We start from the raw sequence: 25,003 nt of genomic DNA, 5'->3' as shown, positions 1-25,003 counted from the left end.
GTCGTCTGTGGGTGTTGTGAACATCTGGTAGACACGTTCTGATGACTACCTATTAGTTTAGTGCGCCATGCTTTACGGCTTAGAGTCAGGGCTCCAAAAGCGTTTTGAACGCCATAGAACATATGAGATGTTTGAAGAGCTGAAATTGGTATTTCAGGCTCATGCCCGTGTTGAGAGGTTGAGACCTCTGACAAGACCTTTGCCTACAAGATGGAGGAGAATAGCTCAACCAGTGAGCATGTGCTCAGAATGTCTGGGTACTTCAATCACATGAATCAAGTGGGAGTTAATCTTCTAGATAAGAGAGTGATTGACAAAAGTTCTTCAGTCGCTGTCACCAAGCTACTAGAGTTTCGTGATGAACTATAACATGCAAGGGAAAATAATCCCGGAGCTGTTCATCGTGCTTAAGGTCGTAAAGGTAGAAATCAAGAAGGACCATCAAGTGTTGATGGTTAACAAGAGCACTGGTTTCAAAGAAGGGCAAGGGCAAGAAGGGAAACTTCTTGAATGGCAAGCCAGTTGCCTCTCCAGTGAAGAAACCCAAGAACCCAAACCCGAGACAAAGTGCTTCAATTAGGGGAACGGTCACTGGTAGCGAAACTGCCGCAAATACTTGGTAGATAAGAAGGCTGTCAACTTCAACAAAATTATATTTGATATATGTGCGTTATTGATGTGTACCTTACTAGTACTCCTAGTAGCACCTGGGTATCAGATACCGGTTCAGTTGCTAATATTGGTAACTCGAAACAAAAGTTATGGAATTAACGGAGACTAGCTAAGGGCGAGGTGACGATGTGTGTTGGAAGTGTTTCCAAGGTTGATGTGATCACCATCGCACGCTCCCTCTACCTTCGGGATTAGTGTTGAACCTAGATAAATGTTGTTTGCATTGGTGTCTGCGTTGAGCATGAACATGACTAGATCATGTTTATTGTAATACGGTTATTCATTTAAGTCAGAGAATAATGGTTATTCTGATTACATGAATAATACCTTCTATGGTCATGCACCCAATGTGAATGGTTTATTGAATCCCGGTCGTAGTTATACACATATTCATAGCATTGATGCCAAAAGATGTAGAGTTGATAATGATAGTACCACTTTCATGTGGCACTGACGCTTAGGTCATATTGGTGTAAAGCGCATGAAAGAACCTCCATGCTAATGGACTTTTGAAGTCACTTGATTTTGAATCACTTGACACATGCGAACCAAGCCTCCTTGGCAAGATGACTAAAACCCCGTTCTTTGGAACAATGGAACAGGCAAGTGACTTGTTGGAAATCATACATGCTGATGTGTGCAGTTCGATGAGTGTTGAAGCATGTGGTGGATATCGTTATTTTCTTAGCTTCACCGGTGAATTGAGTAGATATGGGTATATTTACTTAATGAAGCATAAGTCTGAAATGTTTGAAAAGTTCAAGCAATTTCAGAGTTAAGTTGAGAATCATCGTAACAAGAAGATCAGGTTCCTTCGATCTGATCAAAGGGAAAGTATCTGAGTTATGAGTTTGGCAATCACTAAAGACAAGGTGGAATCGTTTCATAGTTGACGCCGCCTGGAACACCATAGCATGATGGTGTGTCCGAACGTCGTAATCGAACCTTATTGGATATGGTGTATGATGTCTCTTACCAATCTACCACTATTTTTGGGGGTTATGCATTAAAGACAATTACATTCACTTTAAATAGGGCACCATCTAAGTCCGTGGAGACGACACCGTGTGAAGTATGGTTTGGCAAGAAACCAAAGTTGTTGTTTCTTAAGGTTTGGGGCTACGATATGCTTATGTCAATAGGCTTCGGTCAGAAAAGCTCGAACCCAAAGCGGAAAATTGTATCTTCATAGAATACCCAAACAAGACGATTGGGTATACCTTCTATCTCAGATCTAAGGGCAAAGTGTTTGTCGCTGAGAACATGTCCTTTCTCGAGAAAGAGTTTCTCTCGAAAGAATTGAGTGGGTGGAAGATAGAACTTGATGAGGTTGTTGAACCTTCACTTCAACCAGAGAGTAGCGCAGCACAGAAAGATATTTCTATGACAACTACGCCAGTTGAAGAGAAAGCTAATGATGATGATCATGAAGCTTCAGATCAAATTACTATCAAACCTCATAGGTTGACAAGGGTGTGTACAACTTCTCAGTGGTAACCCTGTCTTAAAGGTCATGTTGTTGGACAACGATGAACCTATGAGCTATGAAGAAGCGATGGTGGGCCCGGATTCCAAAAAATGGCTAGAAGCCATGAAATCCGAGATAGGATCCATGTATGAGAACAAAGTATGGACTTTGGTGGACTTGCCCGATGAACGGCAAGACATTGAGAATAAATGAATCTTTAAGAAGAAGACAAACGTTGATGGTAATGTCACCATTTATGAAGCTCGACTTGTCTCAAAGAAGTTTCCGACAAGTTCAAGGATTTGACTATGATGAGACTCTCTCAATCATAGCGATGCTAAAGTCTGTTAGAACTATGTTAGCAGTTGCTACATTTTCATTTACGAAATCAGGCAGATGGATGTGAAAACAAAGTTTCCTTGACGGTTTCTGTGAGGAAAGGTTATATGTGATGCAACCAAAAGGTTTTTTTCAATCCTAAGGATGCTAAAAGGTATGCAAACTCCAGCGATCCTTCTATGGACTGGAGCAAGCATCTCGGAGTTGGGACATACGCTTTGATGAGGCGATTAAAGCATTTGGGTTCATACAAAGTTTGCAAGAAACTTGTATTTGCAAGAGAGTGAGTGGGAGCACTACAACATTTCTGATAGGTATATATGGATGACATATTGTTGATCGGAAATGATGTAGAATTTCTAGAAAGCATAAAGGGTTGTTTGAATGGAGTTTTTCAAAGGAAGACCTGTGTAAAACTGCTTACATGTTGGGTATCAAGATCTATAGAGATAGATCAAGACGCCTGATAAGACTTTCACAGAGCACATACCTTGACATGATCTTGAAGGAGTTCAAGATGGATCAGTCAAAGAAGGAGTTCTTGCCTGAGTTGTGAGGTGTGAAGTTAAGACTTGAAGCTCGACCACGGCAGGAGAAAGAGAAAGGACGAAAGTCGTCCCCTATGCCTTAGCCATAGACTCTATACGATATGCCATGCTGTGTACCGCGATGTGCCTTGCCACGTGTCTGGCAAGGGGGTACAAGAGTGATCCAGGAGTGGATCATTGGACAGCGGTCAAAATTGTCCTTAGGAATAAGGAAATGTTTCTCGAGGTGATAAAGAGTTCGGCGTAAAGGGTTACATCGATGCAAGCTTTAACACCTATCTGGATGACTCTGAGTAGCAAACCGGATAGGAATAGTGGAGCAACCATTTGGAATAGCTCCAAGTGGAGCATAGTAGCAACATCTACAATATTAAATTGAGATTCACAAAGAACACACGGATCTGAATGTTGCAGACCCGTTGACTGACACTTCTCTCGTAAGCATAACATGATCAAACCCTAGAACTTATTGAGTGTTAATCACATGGTGATGTGAACTAGATTATTGACTCTAGTAAACTATTGGGAGTTAATAGCATGGTGATGTGAACTAGATTATTGACTCTAGTAAACTCTTTGGGTGTTAGTCACATGGCGATGTGAACTATGAGTGTTAATCACATAACGATGTGAACTAGATTATTGACACTAGTGCAAGTGGGAGACTGTTGGAAATATGCCCTAGAGGCAATAATAAATGGTTATTATTATATTTCCTTGTTCATGATAATTGTCTATTGTTCATGCTATAACTGTATTAACCGGGAACCGTAATACATGTGTGAATACATATATCGTAATATGTCCCTAGTAAGCCTCTAGTTGACTAGCTCGTTAATCAATAGATGGTTATGGTTTCCTGATCATGGACATTGGATGTCATTGATAACGGGATCACATCATTAGGAGAATGATGTGATGGACAAGACCCAATCTTAAGCGTAGCACAAGATCGTGAAGTTCATTTGCTAAAGATTTTCTAATGTCAAGTATCATTTCCTTAGACCATGAGATTGTGCACCTCCGGATACCGTGGGAATGCTTTGGGTGTACCAAACATCACAACATAACTGGGTGGCTATAAAGGTGCATTACAGGTATCTCTGAAAGTGTCTGTTGGGTTGGCACGAATCGAGACTGGGATTTGTCACATTGTATGACGGAGAGGTATCTCTGGGCCCACTCGGTAATGCATCATCATAATGAGCTCAATGTGACTAAGGAGTTGGTCACGGGATCATGCATTACAGAACGAGTAAAGAGACTTGCCGGTAACGAGATTGAACGAGGTATGGGGATACGGACGATCGAATCTCGGGCAAGTAACATACCGATAGACAAAGGGAATTGTATACAGGATTGATTGAATCCCTGACATCGTGGTTCATCCGATGAGATCATCGTGGAACATGTGGGAGCCAATATGGGTATCCAGATCCTGCTATTGGTTATTGGCCGGAGAGATGTCTTGTAACATCCCAAATTTTCAATTTGGAATGTTATACATTAGATCATCATTGCATACCATATTTTATTTTTCATTTTGGTTGATCCTAGAAATTCGATGCAACTCAATGACCCACGGAGAGAGTTGGGGATTTTGTTATTTTCATATTTGAGTTTTCTCAAATTTTGAGAATAGGATCATTTGATTTTATTTATTTTATCATCAATTATTTCTATTACAAAAATATGAGAGAGGGAATAAAATGACTTTCCCAAAATAAAGAAATATTGAGGATTTAATAATAAAATCAAATAAGATTTTATTTCGGAGTTTTTCGGTGTTTTATTTGAATTTAGGAAAAATGTGCGTTTTTCAAAATTGCATTTAGGTCCCAAATAAATGTTCACCTTGTGCGGCTTGATTTTAGAAGCCCGTGAAAATTTATATCGGAATTTTTGGATTCGGTTTAGTATTTCTTTTTATATTTCTTCTACGCGTAATTAAAAAAGCGCGCACCGACCTACCTGTCGTGTCCGAACTGGACACCTGCCCAGGCAGGCTTTATAAGTCGGTGCAGCCCACCCGGGCAAACCCTTGCCGCCCCAGCCCCAAACCGCCACCGCCGCCGCGCCGCCTCGCCGCCCGTCGCCACCGCCGGACGTCGCCGCCGCCGCACGCCGCCCGAGGTTCGCCGCCGCCTCGAAATCCGCGCCGAGTTTTTTTTCGAAAAACCGTTCGGTTTTTCTGTCGGTTTTTTTGATTCGGTTTTTTTAAATAGATTGGTTTTTCCGGTTTATTTAAATAGCGAGCGTTTGTCCGTTCGTGGCCATACCTTGGATTCACCAATGGTCGCAAGGGAGGGGTGACGAGGGGCGGCGCGCCGGGATGCAGAGTCACAAGGGAGTGGTGCTGGCGGCACGCCGGGACAGAGGAGAGGACCACAGGGGAGTGGTGACGAGGGGCGACGCACCGGGATGCGGGGTTGCAGGGAAGTGGTGCTAGGGGCCGCCGGGATGGAGGACCGCAGGGGAGTGAAGAGGGGATGGCGCGCCGGGATGCAGGTTGGTCACAGCCGCGAGGGCCGGCAGCCGGCATGGGAGCCTAAGGCATAGGGGAGGCTGGGGACAGAACGACCTAGGTTATTCATGAAAGCCAATTTGGGCCGGGCTATTACAAGAACGAGGCTGGGCTTGGGTAGTGCGCTAGGCTTTACTTGTACTACAATAGGGTCATGAGGTGCAACTGTACAACGCATACTGTGTAATGCTTATATGCGTATCTATGGTGAATTTTGCAACATACAGTTAAAACGTTGGAGCATATGTGTTGCTTTATACAGGGTATCCTTGTAGTGCCAAGCCCTTAGGTCACCCATGTTAGTAACCTCGCCTGGAGCAGAGTATGTCGCTAGTCTATGGTGTGATCGGTTACCATTAAGGATTGGTAACTATGTTTTTCCCTCAGACCTAATAGTATTGGAATCCCAAGGATTGGATGTGATATTAGGCATGGATTGGTTATCAAAGTATGAAGGGAATATTGAATGTGCTAGTAAGACAATTTTGCTTACCACCCCAGAAGGGAGAAGGATCAAGTATGTATCCCGGCATGTGCCAAAGAGGACTCAAGTAAATTGCCTAACAGGAGTTGTGCAGGAGGAAGTACCAGTGGTAAAGGATTTCCCTGAAGTATTTCCAGAGGAGTTGCCATGCATGCCACCGGATAGAGATATTGAGTTTTTGATTGAGCTATTGCCAGGAACAGGGCCAATATCAAAGAGACCATATAGGATGCCAGCAAAAGATTTGGTGGAAATTAAGAAGCAGATTAAGGAGTTACTGGATAAGGGATATATCCGCCCAAGTTCTTCGCCTTGGGGATCACCAGTACTTCTAGTGGAGAAGAAGGATGGATCATTAAGGATGGTTGTTGATTATCGAGGATTGAATGAAGTAACGATCAAGAACAAGTACCCACTACCAATGATCAATGATCTGTTTGATCGATTGCAAGGAGCTAAGGTATTTTCCAAGATCGATCTGCGATCAGGATACCACCAGTTGAAGATTCGAGAATAGGATATTCTGAAGACAGCTTTTACCACCAGGTATGGGCTGTACGAGTATACCGTTATGTCATTTGGTCTGAGTAACGCACCTGCCTATTTTATGAACATGATGAACAAAGTATTCATGGAGTTTTTGGATAAGTTCGTCGTGGTGTTCATTGATGATATCCTGGTTTACTCGAAGAATGAAGAGGAGCATAAGGAACATTTGCGACTAGTACTTGGAAAGCTTAGAGAACATCAATTATATGCCAAGTTCAGAAAATGTGAGTTTTGGTTGAAGGAAGTAGGATTCCTCGGACATGTGTCATCTGGCGAAGGTATAGCAGTTGATCCCACTAAAGTTGATACCGTGACCAAGTTGGAAGCCCCAACAACAGTTGGAGAGATCCGGAGTTTTCTTGGACTCGCAGGATACTACCGGAGATTTATTGAGAATTTCTCAAAGATTGTGAAGCCTATGACTAAGTTGTTGAAGAAAGATACCAAGTTCATATGGACGGAGGAATGTGAGGCTAGTTTCCAGGAGTTGAAGAAACGCTTGGTTACCTCACCAGTGTTGATTTTGCCAGACTAGACCAAAGATTATGAGGTGTATTGTGACGCTTCACGTCGAGGACTTGGAGCAATGCTTATGCAGGAAGGGAGAGTTGTTTCATATGCCTCAAGACAACTGAAGCCTCATGAGTTGAATTATGCTACGCATGATTTGGAGTTAGCAGCTGTAGTGCATGCATTGAAAACATGGAGACATTTCCTCATTGGAAATCATTGTGAGGTGTACATGGATCATAAGAGTTTGAAATACATCTTCACATAGAAGGAGTTAAACCTCAGACAAAGGAGATGGTTGGAGCTCATCAAGGATTATGATATGAGATTGCATTACCATCCCGGAAAGGCTAATGTAGTAGCTGACGCATTAAGCCGTAAGAGCCACGTCAATACATTAATGATGGGAGAAATACCAAGGGAGTTAGCAGAAAATCTTCGTGAACTATGTTTGGAAATAGTTCCAAGAGGCTGTGTAGCAGCATTGGAGATTCAGTCAACTTTGATGGATAGAATCAGAGAAGCTCAGAAGACTGACAAAAAAATTGCCACTATTAAGGAGAAACTTAGCAAAGGAAAAGCTAAGGGATTTCGTGAGGATGAGCACGATACCCTATGGTTTGAAGACCGCGTTTACGTGCCCAATGACCCGGAGATCAGGAAGTTGATACTGCAAGAGGCACACGACTCACCGTATTTGATTCACCCAGGAAATACCAAGATGTATTTGGATTTGAAAGATATTTTCTGGTGGAACGGAATGAAGAAGGATATTGCGGAGTATGTAGCAGTTTGTGATGTATGTCAGAGAGTAAAGGCAGAGCATCAGAAGCTAGCGGGATTGTTACAACCATTGTCGATACCCGAATGGAAGTGGGATAAGCTAGGCATGGATTTTATCACGGGATTACCCAGGACTCATTCAGGCTATGACTTGATTTGGGTTGTAGTCGATCGATTGACGAAAGTAGCTCATTTCATTCTAGTAAAGACCACTTACAATAGTGTTAAGTTGGCAAAGATATACATGACCATGATCGTATGTTTTCATGGAGTTCCAAGGAGTATCGTATCAGATAGAGGAACCCAGTTTACCTCAAAGCTCTGGAAAGCAGTTGCACGAAACCTTGGGAACCAGGCTAGAATTCAGTACAGCTTTTCATCCACAAACAGATGGACAGACCGAGAGATTCAATCAGATTTTGGAGGATATGCTGAGAGCTTGTGCGCTAGATTATGGATCTAGTTGGGACGACAATTTGCCATATGCAGAGTTCTCTTATAACAACAGTTACCAAACTAGTTTAAAGATGTCCCCTTTCGAAGCATTGTACGGAAGGAGGTGCAGGACACCGTTGTCGTGGGATGAAGTTGGAGACCGCCAGTTGTTTGGACATGACTTGATTAAAGAGTCTGAACAGAAGGTGAAATTGATTTGCGATAGGCTCAAGGTAGCTCAATCCAGACAGAAAAGTTATGCAGATTCTAAACGCAAGGAGACAGTTTAGGAAGTCGGAGATAGAGCTTATCTTCGAGTATCTCCACTTTGGGGAACAAAGCGTTTTGGAGTTAAAGGGAAGTTAGCACCACGATTTGTAGGACCATATCGAGTTTTGGAGCGTATGGGAGAGTGGCCTACAAGTTGGAATTGCCTGAAGGATTGTCAGGAGTTCATGATGTGTTCCACGTTTCCCAGATGAAGAAGTGTCACGCGGAGATGGATGACATACCGTTGAGAGACACAGTGCCATTGGAAACAATTCAGTTGGATAACGATTTGACGTACGAGGAGAAACCAGTTAAGATTTTCGAGTTTGCCAGCCGAGTTACTCGCGGCAAGGTTATCAAGTTTTGCAAGGTTCAGTGGAGCCACCACAAGGAGGATGAAGCCACCTGGGAACGAGAGGAAGATTTGCTCAAGGACCACCCGCAGCTATTTTCTAGCCAACCCGAATCTCGAGGGTGAGATTCATCTTAAGGGGGGTAGGTTTGTAACATCCCAAATTTTCAATTTGGAATGTTATACATTAGATCATCATTGCATACCATATTTTATTTTGCATTTTGGTTGATCCTAGAAATTCTACGCAACTCAATGACCCACGAGAGAGTTGGGGATTTGGTTATTTTCATATTTGAGTTTTCTTAAATTTTGAGTATAGGATCATTTGATTTTATTTATTTTATCATCAGTTATTTCTATTACAAAAATATGAGAGAGGGAATAAAATGACTTTCCCAAAATAAAGAAATATTGAGGATTTAATAATAAAATCAAATAAGATTTTATTTCAGAGTTTTTCGGTGTTTTATTTGAATTTAGGAAAAATGTGCGTTTTTCAAAATTGCATTTAGGTCCCAAATAAATGTTCACCTTGTGCGGCTTGATTTTAGAAGCCCGAGAAAATTTATTTCAGAATTTTTGGAGTCCGTTTAGTATTTCTTTTTATTTTTCTTCTGTGCGTAATTAAAAAAACGCGCACCGACCTACGGGCCGTGTCCGACCTGGACACCGGCCCGGGCAGGCTTTATAAGCCGGGGCAGCCCACCCGAGCAAACCCTAGCCGCCCCAGCCCCAAGCCGCCGCCGCCGCCGCGCTGCCTCGCCGCCCGCCGCCACCCTCGCATGCCGCCCGAGGTTCGCCGCCGCATCGAAATCCGCGTCGGGTTTTTTTGTCAAAAAACCGTTCGGTTTTTCTGTCGGTTTTTTATTCGGTTTTTTTAAATAGATCGGTTTTTCCGGTTTATTTAAATAGCGAACGTTCGTCGTTTTTCGTTTTCTCGGATTAAATCCGTGATTTTTCTGATCGCGATTCCTGATCCGATTTTCGTTTTAGTATAACTTTTCGCTCGTTTATCGGAATCAGGCGATTCAAGCGCCTGGAGTTTCTTCTCGAAACCCTCTGTCCGTTTAACCAACTTAAACCAGATTTTGCTACTGTAAAATTTGCCCTAAATCCATATTAGTAGAATGAAGTTGTTTTCTTTCAGCGTTTGACTTTCGTTGCTTCGTTCGATTTGATTCTTTTTGCCAACCGGAGTTCTTAAGTTGAACCTTCTGGTTAGATCTCTTATTTGAGTTTTCCATGTGCATTAGTTGAGTACTTATTGTATGCTTGTTTGTTTGTCTGTGATAGAATACCCGGAGTGCGCCGCTTGTTACTTCGAATCTCTAGGCTTCGCGGATCATCAGTAAGGCAAGTAACACTTTGATCATACCTTTCCTACTACCCAGTTTTATTGCATTAGATCAATCCTCACACATTGCATGATTAGAATCTAATTAAATTGTGGGATGGGAAGTAGTTGAGGTAGTACCTATTACCTGTTTATTATCAAACCTTTGGGAGTTACTTCTACGTTTGCTTATTATGCCATGCTATGCTAGTAGACGTGGATTGGGTGAGTGATATCCATGACAGATGTGAGTTTGTTAATTAATGGTTTATCTAAGGTGGCAACTTAAACACACATCTGGGTGGATTGAGGCACCTGGGTATTCCAGGACTTGCCTGTTTTCTTTTGGACCGCCACCCAGGCTCAAAGGGATCATGAGACTATTCATACTAGAAACTTCTGTGTGCAGCCACAAGCTATTATGGGCTCTAGCATAGTTGACTAAGTTGTGCGAACCTCTGCAAAGTGTAATAAACTAATCATGATTAGCCATGTCCCCGGTTATGGACATCTTGAGTATCTAGTACCTGGATTATCATGTGAATCTCAACATGTTACTCTAAATTAATTTTGTTGGGTTATGTTTAATGATGATGCTTAATTGGGATTGAGAATGCTGTCAACCATTCTCAATGTTTAACAACCACCATGATAGTTAAATAAATTTATTCCTTTGAAGTAGGGAAAAATTGGCTTTACACAAAACTGTAACCATAGAGCTTTCCACCAGCCAAATATGCATATAGTATAGCTATTTTATTCCATTACTCTCTATGTGTTACCTTGCCAGCATATTCCATGTGCTGACCCGTTTCGGGCTGCAACGTTAATGTTGCAGACTTTTCAGACGACGATTAAGGAGTTTTAGGTCGTGGTTCTATACACAGTGATGCCGTTGGAGTTGATGGACTCACTTATCTTCCAAGCCTTCCGTTGTTATCGTTATTAGATGGCCTTAAGCCATATTTATTGTAATAAGTTCTCTTATGAGACACTCGATGTAATAAGTGTGTGATTGCTACTCTGCTATAAATCCTCCGAGTACTGTGTGGTGTCAGCATTACTGATCCAGGGATGACACCGGAGCACAGAGATCAGACTGTTTGAGGTCTGGTCGCTACAGAGATGGTATCAGAGCACACGCTGACTGTAGGACACGACCACTAAGCTCAAAGACCTAGATCACTTTTCACTCTCTCCTCTTCTGACTTCTCATCTTTTTCTACTCTTTAGGATGGCAGATGCAAGTAACAAGTTCACGCAACCGGATGAAGATACACCCTTTGGACGTCACTTGAAGGAAGTCACTAGATACCTGAACATAGGAGTACCAAGCTTCACAGGAACCTACAACGCCACTTTATCTGAAGAAGAGCGCTGGATGATTCAAGTTCAAGTTCCAGGAAGGACGTTCATGCCAGTCACTGAGCCCATAGAGTTTTCTTTTGATGCGCCAACTTGTAGTCTAGAAATGAGCATGGCAGCTCACATCGCCATGGGACGCATTGGAGAAGTCTACCGCAAGGATCTCAAGGATACTATCTACCAGATTTGTGGGCGCCGAGATGAACACTGGGATATGATCAGCACCAGGAAGGATAGATCAATCACAGCTTTATCCAGGAGCTAAACCAGCACATTCGATGACAGGAGAACCATATGTGCGCTGACATGATAGATCGGAAGAAGGCTAAGACTAGAATCAAGGAACTGGAGGAAGAACTCAAGGCTACACGTGAAGATTATGAAGAGGAAATTGAAGTATTGGTGGAGAAGAACGACGACCTGATCAAGAAGATTGGAATATTTACGGGAGGCCCTACGCCAGTAGAGGAAGACGAAGAACCCAAGGAGATTAGCCCGGAAGACTACATCATCATCGACGGCACCGACTCGGATCCAGATAGTAGCGATGATGACTATGTTGATGAAGCTGGAGCAGATATCATGGAGTCTGCAACCGAAGAATATTTCTAGTAGACCACCTCATCAGTAGTAGTAGTCCACCATGTAAATATAGCAGTCCGAGCACTTTTGCGATAGTTAGATCGATTGTATGCCCTTGTTTGATGGAATGAAGTGAATTGTTTGCTTTTGCCTCATGTGCATATGGTTAGTGTTTTCTCTTTAGACCCCCTCTATTCTTACATCTTATCTTTTCTAAAACCCCTCAGATGCCACCAAGATGTGACCCCGGATTTGCCTTTCCACCGGAGCTCACCCAGTGGATCCAGCAGTAGAACACATTGATGAAGTTGCTAGTCCATAATCAAAACCAGGGGAACAACAACAACAACCCACCACCACCACCACAAGTTGACCACTTAGCCCGTTTTCTTAGGCTAAATCCGCCGATGTTTTCCAGTAGCATCGAGCCGATAGTAGCAGATGATTGGCTCCGCAAGACAGCTAGGGAGTTAACCACAGCAGGATGCACAGATGCGGAGAAGGTGAAGTTTGCCGCACATCAGCTAGAAGGACGCGCAGCATCATGGTGGGAGAATTTCACAGCCACTTTCTCAGTCGACACTGTCACATGGGACCAGTTTCAGCAGGCTTTTCGTACTGCACATGTTTCAGCAGGAGCTATGGCCATGAAGAAGCGTGAGTTTCGCAACTTGCGCCAAGGAGGACGGACAGTTGGCCAGTATGTGGAGGATTTTAGTAAGTTAGCACGTTATGCCCTAGATGACGTCGCTACGGATGCAGCTAAGCTGGAGAAGTTTCTGGAAGGACTGAATGATGAGTTGAGCATGCAGTTGATGGTAGCAACCTTCAACAACTACCAGGAGTTGGTAGATCGTGCTCTTATGATTGAAGGGAAGCAGCAGCAAATTGAGAATCGCAAGAGGAAGTATGGACAAGGGAAGTACAATTCAGGAGCTCGGCAGAAGCCACGTTTTACCCCTAGACCGGGAGGACATTTTCAGCATACCCATGGAGGAGGTAGCTTGCACAATCACAATGGCACCAAGAATGGTAATGGCAATGGAGGAAGCAACGGCCAGAATCGCACCAACCCCTCAACCCCAGCCAAGAAGGACCTGAGCGAAGTCACTTGCTTTAAGTGTCAGAAGACCGGACATTATGCCAATGAATGTCCTGAAGGCCAAAATGGCAATGGAAGTTCTGGGAAGAAGCCGAACCCTTTCAACAGGGGACAGGTGAACCACGTTAGCGTGGAGGAGGTTGAAGCTCAGCATGATGAAGTAATAGGTAAGTTTTTGGTTAAGTCATTTACTGCACTCGTTCTTTTTGATACTGGTGCACCGCATTCATACATCTCAAGGGGATTTGTGGATAAGTATAACCTATCAACCCACACTACAACAGGAACCCCCCTATAGCAACGCATTTTTCCGTATCTATAAGTCCATATATGCGTTGTTAGTGTCTTTACCAACGGTTTATGATGTGTTTCCTTATCCGGCATTGCTAACGCATAATGCAACGCTTATATTATCGTTGGTAAAAGGGACCATTGCAAGAATACAACACATAAAACAGACTTGTGCAACACTTCTATGCGTTGGTAATTATTTTATAGGAAACAAAATCCTAGGGCTTGGCAACGGAGCATTTGCAACACTTTAAGTGTTGGTTCATATATAATGTGAATAATATTCATTTTTATACATATTGCTTTTAATTAAATTAGTGCTTCACATAATGGTGATAAGTATGAATTTCAAGTAAAGAAAAACAAGAGAATATACTCGTGGGAGGAAGAATCATATATTAGATAAAATTGTTGGATTACAATAGTGGATATTACACAAGGAAAATCATCCAAATGGATATATAATCTAAATGTTTTCTTGACGATGAAACTTAAATTGAAAGCATCCATCAACATCCCTACAACTTAAATTAAACACAATCGACGAACATCGTCCAGTAGGAACATCATCCCTACAACTTAATTGAAATTGAAACCATCCGTCTTCATCATAATGAAGAGGAACATCATCATAATCATCATTGTAGTATACTTGCCACACACACCCATAGAATCATCCATTTATCTTTTGAATCTACAAACAAAAAAACAAAATGAACTGTTAACACACAATGCATTGACATGATGCAAGTACGGATAGAGGCAGGATATTAGTCACTTACAAAGCTTGACATGCAAAAACAAATCTGCATTACCAAGAGTTGCAGTTTTTGCGACTTTGTACCCAATCTTCAGTTTGCACAAGTGTCATATCGACATGCACTACCCAGAATTCATTAGTAATTTCAGCACCATCAAGTTCAAATTTAGGATCACAACTTATTGTAGCAAGAGTTACGTCTTTGTTATGATTTTTTAGGCTCATTAAAAATACTTATGTTCCTTCCTGTTAGAGAAAATCAAACTTACCATTGGCAGAATCATGTCAAGAAAAATAATTAATAGAAATGTCACACATAACAGAAAAGGTTGAGAGTCCAAGACATGACGTTCCTATTAAAGTGATATAGAAACAATTGACATTATTTTTATTTTTGTTTTTTCAATCCATCAGTACATGTCCTCATGATGAATCAGAAACATGGAAGTATATATAAAGTGGCCATAGGCTACAAATTTACTTCTCTTTTCCCCATGGTGTGTATTCTTCCTTGTAAAGAAAAAACACATCAAGAGAATAAAGGAGTGAGACTATGGATGTATGCAAGCATAGTATAAAGAGAAAGCACGAACCACAAAAGAAGCAGCTAGAATTTGGCAAACCAGCAGACAGAACCGTGTATGTATATGTCGTTAATAATAGGAGAAGGAGACACCAATCAAATTCCAAAAGCCAAGTGAATAAATGGAAAAGATCCATGGTTTTGTATTCCTGGAACACAATCTAGTTCAGCTATCTTTAAAAAGTACAGAAGTCAGATAAGTTGTAATAGGTGTGGAATTTTATCTAACATGTCACTTGACTAAATAAGTACTACTTGTCTCAGCGTAGTTTTATAAGATTTGTTTCCCTTCTACTTTATTTAGGGGTTACACAGTGAACAATTTCTGTTCATAAATCATAAGTAAATCGCAAGATCTGCTTGCATTAAAAAATTGATATGACATGCAGCTCACATAAACATCTTTTTAAATGGCAAGCATAGCTCGTGGTAGATGTGCTCAATAATATTTTTCAGAGTTTTGTGACAAGCAACAGTGATTGATCACCAGATTACCTTCCTTCTGCTCTTGAACTACAACTGTAGTGGGGAGAAAGCCTTTTGCAGCTGAGTGCTAATGTCACCACATGCTAATGGATGATAATGCGGAGAACTATGGATCAGAAGCCCTCAGATCCGATAAGTACTCAGCTTTGCCATGCTCTGCACCAATGTCCTTCTCCCACAGTGTTGCGGCACCCTACTCGACCGAGTTGCGTAAAGCTGTCAAGCTGCTCCTCAGTTTGTAGTAGCAGAGAGCATAGAGATCTAAATGGTCTTTTAAGCGAATGAAATATGTAAAAAAAAAGTTACTGAACTATGCCTCAAATAAAATAGAGGGAGAAAGTTTTGGGGTCATGTCCATTTTATTCAGTGCTTGAGTGCGGCTGCATTTCTCTGTACCATGGAAAGATAGGGGAGGCATGGCCTAGTCAACTGTGTTTTGCAGCTATAAGCAAACTTTCTAATAGTATATAATCGGGTGAGAGGAGAGTTAGACCAACACTTCGTATTATGTGTAAATCAATAAGTTATGTACGATTTATTCCTCGGGAGCATACGAAAACTTACTTTTCCCATACACCATTTCAAAAATCCACCATATATATTTCGGCATGTACTTCCAAACCCCTGCCTGCATTATGAAATTTGTCGGCCTCAGAAAAGTATGAGTAAAGAGAAGACATAAGTTCGCTAGCTTATTATTTAGTAAAATGTAGTAATATCGTTGCTATATCATCAAGAAAACACCACAAACAGTATGTTGTTGCATGATGTATCAGTACAGAGTACAGACCTTGCTACTGAAGAAAGTTCTCCATAATCTTCATTCACATTCATCAGCTTTACGAGGGTGAAAACTGCAAACAGTATTCAAATTAGCAATGTGTGTTGTCTGCCATTATATTTGTATGAAAGTGAGAGCATCTTAGCATGCTTATGAGCAAATAATCAAAGTAGTAGTGGACAATCATTTTTTTGTGCTGGACAGCTCTATCAAACTTCAAGATATGAATAAATAATAAATCTTCCTATAGAGCAAGCATGCTGAGAAGTGTTATCAATCAGGGCAAAACAAGCCTCATGATTTCCTTCAACAAAAGTTGTTCATGATATGAAAACTGAACCAATGAACCATGGACAGATATTACCTTTATTCAGAGGAATATAAATGCCAGTCCTTTTATTGCATTGAAAACTAAAATAGCAGCATACATACATGAATCATCTATCACAAGTATATCGGTATCATAACTACCAAAGCTTCTCCCAAAATGGATACAACATTAATAACATGGTGTGAACCATTAATTTTTATAAGCACAGTAGGCCGGAATGTGCACTTCTTGTGCAATTCAATGATATTTACCCAAAGTATGATGAACTTCTCACCAGAGTACCTACAATGCTTGGAATCCAGCTAGTAGCAGGTGAACAAAATTCAATGGAAGCCATGGGCTTCCAACATTATTCCATTGGACTGCACATGAAATAACATTCTCAATTTTAAATCTGGCAAGGGGAACATTGTACTGAACAACACACTTGGTGCCAAGATAAAAAAATTAGATTATAAGGTATGCTGATTCGAGTGACCATCCACGGAAATTAAACTTATCTGTTGTATTGGTGCATTATCTATTTGAAATTTCAGTGGCCGTGACATATTTTCTGACAATGACAACCTTAATCTCTAACATAACATGTCCACTTTATCCAGGATGCTACAACTAAGCAATATGTGGACACTGAATACCACGACAATCATGTATGAGTCTCTGGTTTTAAGTCATATACCTAATGGATGAAGAACAAAAGGCACAAATCATAAGCTTAAGTAACTTCTTGGCTCGCCTGCCAAACAAACATACAGAAGCTTACCTCCATGAGATCGTGACCATGAACTCAGGTGCAGAAACAATTGCAGAATTTTCTTAAGCCCAGACGGGTCTTTGCAGCTCTCAATAGTCAAGACCATCATGCAGGAACACCGGATAAACAAATCAAACTCTTTGGCCACCACCTTCTCTGCGTACCTAGGGCTCAAACATTTGTTCCTGCCGTTCATGGGCTTGTGATTAAAAAATATTTTCTCAAACTTGGTGGGCAGGCTTGAGCAGATTCATGGCCATACCTTGGATTCACCAATGGTCGCAGGGGAGGGGTGACGAGGGGCGGCGCGCCGGGATGCAGAGTCATAGGGGAGTGGTGCTGGCGGCATGCCAGGACAGAGGAGAGGACCACAGGGGAGTGGTGACGAGGGGCGGCGCACCGGGATGCGGGGTTGCAGGGAAGTGGTGCTAGCGGCCGCCGGGATGGAGGACCGCAGGGGAGTGAAGAGGGGGTGGCGCGCCGGGATGCGGGTTGGTCACAGCCGCGAGGGCCGGCGGCCGACATGGGAGCCTAAGGCATAGGGGAGGCTGGGGACAGAACGACCTAGGTTATTCGTGAAAGCCAATTTGAGCCGGGCTATTACAAGAACGAGGCTGGGCTTGGGTAGTGCGCTAGGCTTTACTTGTACTACAATAGGGTCATGAGGTGCAACTGTACAACGCATACTGTGTAATGCTTATATGCGTATTTATGGTGAATTTTGCAACATACAGTTAAAACGTTGGAGCATATGTGTTGCTTTATACAGGGTATCCTTGTAGTGCCAAGCCCTTAGGTCACCCATGTTAGTAACCTCGCCTGGTGCAGAGTATGTGGCTAGTCTATGGTGTGATCGGTTACCATTAAGGATTGGTAACTATGTTTTTCCCTCAGACCTAATAGTATTGGAATCCCAAGGATTGGATGTGATATTAGGCATGGATTGGTTATCAAAGTATGAAGGGAATATTGAATGTGCTAGTAAGACAATTTTGCTTACCACCCAGAAGGGAGAAGGATCAAGTATGTATCCCGGCATGTGCCAAAGAGGACTCAAGTAAATTGCCTAACAGGAGTTGTGCAGGAGGAAGTACCAGTGGTAAAGGATTTCCCTGAGGTATTTCCAGAGGAGTTGCCAGGCATACCACGGATAGAGATATTGAGTTTTTGATTGAGCTATTGCCAGGCACAGGGCCAATATCAAAGAGACCATATAGGATGCCAGCAAAAGATTTGGTGGAAATTAAGAAGCAGATTAAGGAGTTACTGGATAAGGGATATATCCGCCCAAGTTCTTCGCCTTGGGGATCGCCAGTACTTCTAGTGGAGAAGAAGGATGGATCATTAAGGATGGTTGTTGATTATCGAGGATTGAATGAAGTAACGATCAAGAACAAGTACCCACTACCAATGATCAATGATCTGTTTGATCGATTGCAAGGAGCTAAGGTATTTTCCAAGATCGATCTGCGATCAGGATACCACCAGTTGAAGATTCGAGAATAGGATATTCTGAAGACAGCTTTTACCACCAGGTATGGGCCGTACGAGTATACCGTTATGTCATTTGGTCTGACTAACGCACCTGCCTATTTTATGAACATGATGAACAAAGTATTCATGGAGTTTTTGGATAAGTTCGTCGTGGTGTTCATTGATGATATCCTGGTTTACTCGAAGAATGAAGAGGAGCATAAGGAACATTTGCGGCTAGTACTTGGAAAGCTCAGAGAACATCAATTATATGCCAAGTTCAGCAAATGTGAGTTTTGGTTGAAGGAAGTAGGATTCCTCGGACATGTTATATCTGGCGAAGGTATAGCAGTTGATCCCACTAAAGTTGATACCGTGACCAAGTGGGAAGCCCCAACAACAGTTGGAGAGATCCGGAGTTTTCTTGGACTCGCAGGATACTACCGAAGATTTATTGTGAATTTCTCAAAGATTGTGAAGCCTATGACTGAGTTGTTGAAGAAAGATACCAAGTTCATATGGACGGAGGAATGTGAGGCTAGTTTCCAGGAGTTGAAGAAACGCTTGGTTACCTCACCAGTGTTGATTTTGCCAGACTAGACCAAAGATTATGAGGTGTATTGCGACGCTTCACGCCAAGGACTTGGAGCAGTGCTTATGAAGGAAGGGAGAGTTGTTTCATATGCCTCAAGACAACTGAAACCTCATGATTTGAATTATGCTACGCATGATTTGGAGTTAGCAGCCATAGTGCATGCATTGAAAACATGGAGACATTTCCTCATTGGAAATCATTGTGAGGTGTACACGGATCATAAGAGTTTGAAATACATGTTCACACAGAAGGAGTTAAACCTCAGACAAAGGAGATGGTTGGAGCTCATCAAGGATTATGATATGAGATTGCATTACCATCCCGGAAAGGCTAATGTAGTAGCTGACGCATTAAGCTGTAAGAGCCACGTCAATACATTAATGATGGGAGAAATACCAAGGGAGTTAGCAGAAAATCTTCGTGAACTATGTTTGGAAATAGTTCCGAGAGGCTGTGTAGTAGCATTGGAGATTCAGTCAACTTTGGTGGATAGAATCAGAGAAGCTCGGAAGACTGACAAAGAAATTGCTGCTATTAAGGAGAAACTTAGCAAAGGAAAAGCTAAGGGATTTCGTGAGGATGAGCACGATACCCTATGGTTTGAAGGCCGCGTTTACGTGCCCAATGACCCGGAGATCGGGAAGTTGATATTGCAAGAGGCACACGACTCACCGTATTCGATTCACCCAGGAAATACCAAGATGTATTTGGATTTGAAAGATATTTTCTGGTGGAACGGAATGAAGAAGGATATTGCGGAGTATGTAGCAGTTTGTGATGTATGTCAGAGAGTAAAGGCAGAGCATCAGAAGCTAGCAGGATTGTTACAACCATTGTCGATACCCAAATGGAAGTGGGATAAGCTAGGCATGGATTTTATCACGGGATTACCCAGGACTCGTTCAGGCTATGACTTGATTTGGGTTGTAGTCGATCGATTGACGAAAGTAGCTCATTTCATTCCAGTAAAGACCACTTACAACAGTGTTAAGTTGGTAAAGATATACATGACCAGGATCGTATGTTTTCATGGAGTTACAAGGAGTATCGTATCAGATAGAGGAACCTAGTTTACCTCAAAGTTCTGGAAGCAGTTGCACGAAACCTTGGGAACCAGGCTAGAATTCAGTACAACTTTTCATCCACAGACAGATGGACAGACCGAGAGATTCAATCAGATTTTGGAGGATATGCTGAGAGCTTGTGCGCTAGATTATGGATCTAGTTGGGATGACAATTTGCCATATGCAGAGTTCTCTTATAACAACAGTTACCAAACCAGTTTAAAGATGTCCCCTTTCGAAGCATTGTACGGAAGGAGGTGCAGGACACCGTTGTCGTGGGATGAAGTTGGAGACCGCCAGTTGTTTGGACGCAAAACTGTAACCATAGAGCTTTCCACCAGCCAAATATGCATATAGTATAGCTGTTTTATTCGATTACTCTCTATGTGTTACCTTGCCAGCATATTCCATGTACTGACCCGTTTCGGGCTGCAACGTTAATGTTGCAGACTTTTCAGACGACGATTAAGGAGTTTTAGGTCGTGGTTCTATACTCAGTGATGCCATTGGAGTTGATGGACTCACTTATCTTCCAAGCCTTCCGTTGTTATCGTTATTAGATGGCCTTAAGCCATATTTATTATAATAAGTTCTCTTATGAGACACTCGATGTAATAAGTGTGTGATTGCTACTCTGCTATAAATCCTCCGAGTACTGTGTGGTGTCAGCATTACTAATCCAGGGATGACACCAGAGCACAGAGATCAGACTGTTTGAGGTCAGGTCGCTACATGTCTCGGTCATGTCTGCATGGTTCCTGAACCCGTAGGGTCTACACACTTAAGGTTCGGTGACGCTAGAGTTGTTATGGGAAATAGTATGTGGTTACCGAAGGTTGTTCGGAGTCCCAGATGTCATCCCGGACATGACGAGGAGTTCCGCAGTGGTCCGGAGGTGAAGATCGATATATTGGACGAAGGGAGTCCAAAATTGTTCCGAGGGTACCGGATGATGACCAGCGTGTCCGAAAGGGGTTTCGAAGGCCTCGACAAGCGTTGGGGGGCTTTATGGGACAAGGGGAGGGGGCACATCAGCCCACTAAGGGGATGAGTGCCCCTCCCACCCCATCTCACATAACTTGCAGAGGTGGGGGCGCCTCCCCTAGGGCAGCCACCCCTCTCGACTTGGGGGGCAAGTTTCCTAGGGGTGGGGGTGCCCAAACCCATCTAGGGTTTCCCCTGTGGCCGCCGCCCCTCCCCTAGGGAACCCTAGGGCGCCTCCTCCACCCCCCTTCCCCCTATATATAGTGAGGGATAGAGAGGGCAGCCACACCTTTCCCCTGGCGCAGCCCCTCCCTTCTCCTACACCTCCTCCTCCTCCATAGCGCTAGGCGAAGCCCTGCCAGAGAACCACGAGCTCCATCACCACCACGCCGTCGTGCTGTCGGAGTTCTCCCACAACTTATCCTCTCCCCTTGCTGGATCAAGAAGGAGGAGACGTCCCTGGGCTGTACGTGTGTTGAACGCGGAGGCGCCGTTGTTCGGCGCTTAGATCGGAATCGACCGCGATCTGAATCGCTGCGTGTACGACTCCACCAACCGCGTTCTTGTAACGCTTCCGCTTAGCGATCTTCAAGGGTATGAAGATGCACTCCCTCTCTCTCGTTGCTAGTATCTCCTAGATTGACCTTGGTGACACGTAGGAAATTTTTTGAATTATTGCTACGTTCCCTAACACCCTACTACTCCCACCGCTGGCCAGACCATCTCTCTACTCACCCACACCCCCTGTTATTCTACGATGACGGCAGTCTCACACCGCAGCCGAACTAGTGAACCCTCGTACTCATCTCCACGTTGGCATCTACTGCCGCGTCTTCCCCGGCTCCGCGTCGTCCCCTTCCTAGGCCTCGCCGTCGTCCACCGTCTTGGTGCTCTCGGCGCGGTGTGGTCAATGTGGTCAACGAACGACTTCCATCGGGAGAGTACTGTACGTGAAGAGGATGATAGCTGGGTCCACAGCTGCAGCAAGGAAGTGCCTCCTTATTACATGGAAAATAATGATTCCTCCACCTGACAGCAGGGACCCACCGGACAGGCCACCGCATTTCATGAAAAAAAGTTTCCCCCTGACTATTGGGACCCACCAGTTACATCCTCACATGCAAGGAAGTGCCTGACAGTCAAGACCCACCTGGTCGAAGCGTACATAGTGTTGTCATTCTGGTCGCGAATGTGTACGTACATACTCCCTCTAGTCCTTTTTACTCTACATATTAGGTTTGTCCGAAGTCAATCTCATGCAACTTTGACCAAGTTTATATAAAAAAATTATAGACATTCACATAACAACACCAATGTCATTAGATTCATCTTGGAATATATTTTCATATTATATTTATTAGATATTATAGATGCTAATAATTTCTAATATAAATTTGGTCAAACTTAGCAAAGTTTGACTGTCGGCAAATCCAATATGCAGAGTAAAAAGGACCGGAGGGAGTATGATCGGTCTATTTGTAAGCTGCAGCTATGAACCGTGGTCGTGTAAGGAAGGGCACATGTCGTAGTATAGGCGCACATGTGTCATAGTAGAGGCGCGCACAGAGCATGTACACATACGTACAGCCAGGGTGCAAGAAAGTAAATATGGCCACGTACGTACATACGGGCGGGGTCTCAAACGCCTACTCGCTCATACGTACGGCCAGGGCTCGTGTACATGGCTGGGTCGGAACGGAGAAACTGCGTCGTCGTCATGTTCATCGGGAGCCAACCGGCTTGGATGAAACAGCCGATCGAAACAAGGCCCGGCGTACCGCGGAATGGAGGAAACGGCCTCGTGTTCTGTGACGCCCCGAGTCAGGTGTCTTCCAATTATTCGTTGTTGTTGCCTTGTCAATCACTTGCTTGTTGCATCTTGCCATGTCATCATGTGCATTGCATCATCATGTTTTCAAAACTTGCATCCGTCCAGGTTCCCTCAGTTCTCTCCGTTGTCCATTCTGAGCCCTGGCACACTCGCACACGCCCGCGGCACATCTGAAATAGTATTTTATAAGTGGCCGTAAAATGTTCTCGGAATGGGTTGAAAGTTGGCATGCGGTGTTGTTATGTTGTCAGTAGGCCGCCTACCAAGTTTCATCGTATTCGGAGTTTGTTTGATGCCCCAACGGATAACTATAGCAGCAGTATAATCGGTCTATCGTCGGACGTTTTTCATCTCCGGAAACAGTCATCGGGCTGCATTCCTCCTCTTTCCTCTCAGCCCAAGACTTTCTTTGCACAGCCCACTAGCCCCACCTAGGCCCAACTACCCTCCTCCTCGCGTCCGGTGCTGTCCGACCTAGATCGGAGGGTCCGAAAACCCCGCCTAACCCCATCAAACACTAACCTTCCCTATATATAGACCCCCTCCTGCCTTTTTTGGGCAACCTAGACCCCTCCACCTACCTCTATCCGCCTCCCCCTCAATTTTCGTGTGCCTCCACCTTAGATCCGCCACTTGGCGCGCCACCACTCGCCGCCACCGCCACCTGACCGCGCCATAACCAATCCCCTGCCTCCATGCTGCCTCCCCAGCGCGCCTCCACCTCCCCGCGGCCCTCCTGGCCCACAACAGGCCCGCCCTGGGCTAGATCTGGGCCTGGAGAAAGCCCGCGTTGCACCGCCGAAGACCGCAGGCACCCGCGCGCCCCGGCCGCCCGCCGCCGCCCTTCCTCCGTGCCTCTCCTGCGACCTTGATGCCGGCCACCGGATGGCCTCGCCGCCGAACCCAGGTTAGGCCAGAGTCCTGCCTCGGGTCATTCTTCTCCTTTCTCTCTTCCTCCCTCACCCGAGACTCTCTCTCTATCTCTCTCTGCCTGCAGGAGCCTGCCATGGCCGCCGCCGCCTCGGATCCGTCGCATCCGTCGCCGGAGCTCCGACCAGCCGCCGCTGTTGCCCAGATCCGGTGTAGGACACCCGGATCCGCTCGTTGATAACCCACAAGTATAGGGGATCAATTGTAGCCTCTTTTGATAAGTAAGAGTGTCGAACCCAATGAGGATCTAAAGGTAGAACAAATATTCCCTCAAGTTCTATCAACCACCGATACAACTCTATGCACGCTTGACGTCCACTTTACCTAGAACAAGTATGAAACTAGAAGTACTTTGTAGGTGATAGGTATGCAAGATAATAAAGAGTGCGTAAATAAAAACTAGGGGCTGATTAGGTAAATAAGCAATAAAGTTAGTATAGCGAGTGTGGAAAAGTGGTGGTAGGAGTTGCGAAATGGTCCCTAAGCAATTGACTACTTTACTAGACCGATAGCAAGTTTTATGTGGGAGAGGCCACTGCTAGCATGTCATCCCTGACTTGGAATTCTATGCACTTATGGTTGAAACTATTAGCAAGCATCCGCAACTACTAACGTTCATTAAGGTAAAACCCAACCATAGCATTAAGATATATTGGTCCCCCTTTAATCCCGTATGCATCAATTTCTATGCTAGGTTGAAGCTTCTGTCACTCTTGCCCTCCAATACATAGTCCTATCAACATACAACTTACCCTATGGTGTGATCCACGCGCGCGCTCATATGATGAGCACCCAAGGACAGCAACATAACCACAAGCAAA

This window comes from Triticum aestivum, chromosome 1A, assembly GCF_018294505.1.
Source record: "Triticum aestivum cultivar Chinese Spring chromosome 1A, IWGSC CS RefSeq v2.1, whole genome shotgun sequence".
Lineage (NCBI taxonomy): Eukaryota > Viridiplantae > Streptophyta > Magnoliopsida > Poales > Poaceae > Triticum > Triticum aestivum.
The sequence above is the reverse complement of the archived record's forward strand: the minus strand, read 5'-3'. Positions refer to the sequence as shown.